The sequence below is a fragment of the Alligator sinensis genome, unplaced genomic scaffold, assembly GCF_000455745.1.
Source record: "Alligator sinensis unplaced genomic scaffold, ASM45574v1 scaffold345_1, whole genome shotgun sequence".
Classification (NCBI taxonomy): Eukaryota; Metazoa; Chordata; order Crocodylia; family Alligatoridae; genus Alligator; species Alligator sinensis.
Genome location: NW_005843099.1, coordinates 163,719 through 165,850, shown reverse-complemented (window position 1 = coordinate 165,850; position 2,132 = coordinate 163,719). Strand labels below are relative to the sequence as shown.

General features: G+C 48.1%; 1 protein-coding gene across 2 annotated transcripts in view; it reads right to left on the bottom strand.

Annotated features, from left to right (window-relative positions):
• LOC106721818 (AP-1 complex subunit beta-1-like) overlaps positions 1 to 2,132 on the bottom strand; it is a 77,366-nt gene that overhangs the window by 6,951 nt on the left and 68,283 nt on the right. The window lies entirely within an intron of this gene.

The following is a 2,132-nucleotide window of genomic DNA, read 5'->3' as shown; positions in this document are numbered from 1 at the left end:
TGCTGACTATCCACTCCTTCCTCTAGGGTTCAACACTTCTACCTCACTGCTTGGGACTGCAACTTAGCTTGGCTGAACTTCTACCTCCCTGCAACAAAGCCCATAGACCTTGGCCAGACTGATCTGGGACTCCATGTCATGCCCTCCCAAGACAGAGGAAACTGGATCAGAGCAAAGATCATGACTGAAGTCTGACTTTGCTTCTTGGCATTGACACAATTGCTAAACTCGAGAGGCAAAGACTGTCCAGACTCAAAGACCTCACAGTTCACTCCCAGTTAGGAGTTGCTATGTAGCCATGTACCTACTATACCACACATCTTTTTCCAATGATAGCAACCGGCAATGACACCCCTCCCCCCCTCCCCCCAGCCATCTACCTCTAGGCACTGTAGCCATGAAAAGGCTTTAGTGCAATCTATGACTAGCAGTCAGGGAAGACGTGATTTTACCTACATGTAAATATAAAGATATAACCATGAAGCATGTTATTTCCAAGTCACCTTACAGAGAAACAATAGAAGCAGATGAATGCAAAAAGCACTGAATCTAAATCAAAGTCCTGTTCTGAAGATCTCTGGAAGCCAAGAGGTTTTTACACCTGGTTTAAGAATCAGTAAACTATACTTCCCTTAAGGAAGGATGTTTCACAGACTTTGGTGCAGAAGCCAAGATGGGAGCAGTACTCACCTGAGCTCCAACTTTCACTCCTAAAGCTGCACAACCTGCCAACCCAGGAAGAAAAGTTTAGCAACTATGGATGTTTCTTGGAGTCCCTGTTCCCTGCTGGCTGTAAATGATCAGGCTTTTTTTGTCTGGCATTTTGGGAAGTTTTCCACACAGGTAGGTTTAATAGTTTTGTTCTTCAGTGGATCTTGTATGTGAGTCTGGTTGCGGCCTGCAAATGGTGGGGTTGCAACTGGAGCTCCTTCAGTCTCCCAGTCCCTTTGATATAATCACCTAACCACACAGTCCGCTATCTTTAGACTAGCTGGTCAGATGACTCTCATGAACCAAAGATGCAGAAAGTGAAAAAGCAATAGTGTGGGTAAGGCCTCTACTCCAAGACTTGTGCCCTGAGTTAACAGCAAATGCATGCAGATGGTGGGGGACAGGACTGCTGAGGTAGAGCTGAATCCTGTAACAAACTGGTTATTTATCAATAGCTTGTACTTTGTGTCTCCCATTCCCCCCTGAGAGGTAAATATAAACTAGAACATCTGTCTAGCCAGCAAGAGAGTCAGAGAGGCCCCTCTAGAACCAATGGCCAGTAAGTGTAGAACTGCTGGGAAACGGTGCACCCTCTTCCATCAGGCCTAGGCACAACAAGAGGAGGAAGAGGAAGAGAAAAAAAGGATTGAGGTGCTGAGCAGAAGCTTCTGTGTAGACAGCGTGCAACTGACCAGAGCCCAAGCAGCCCCTACAACAGGGCTGGGCAATTATTTTGGGTCGAGAGCCACTTAATGAGTTTTGGTGAGCTGTTGAGGTCTGCATGGGTAGCCCCGCCCCTTGACAGAAGCCCTGCCCCCCTGGTTGCCATCTTGGGACCTGAAGTCCTACCCCTTAACCCCTGACCTTTGTCTCCAAAAGTACTCCTTTTGGGAAAGGGGTTTGCTATTTTGGAATCAGAAAAAAACACAAATTATAAAGTAAAAAAATCAAACACTGACAACAACATATTTAATTTTATTTAAAAAATATTTTTGTCCTGATCTGTGTGTTGTATATAGAGGTGATTGCATAATAGCTCAAAATGAGGTCTTACTCTTGTATACTGGGGGCAGGGGAAGAGTATGGGTGGGTGGGTATGCAGTTTGTGGGGGGCTATGGGGGTGTGTGGATGTGTGTGTGTGGATGTGTGCGTGTGTGTGTGTGCACACACGTAGCAGTGAGCAGGGCTCCCCCCAGAGGCGCATGGGGTGTGTGTGGGGGATTTGTGGAGGAGGGTGTGGGTGGGTGTGGGGTTTGTGGGGCGCGTGATTGTGTGTAGAGGGTGTGGTTGTGGGGTTTGTGGGTATGGGAGCCCCCAGTGCGTACCCCCCTGAGCTGGTCAGCAACAGCCCTGAGGTGCCTCCCTGCCATCGCCAGCAGCATGCAGCCCCAGCACACCGTACGTCTGCTCTAGACTCACC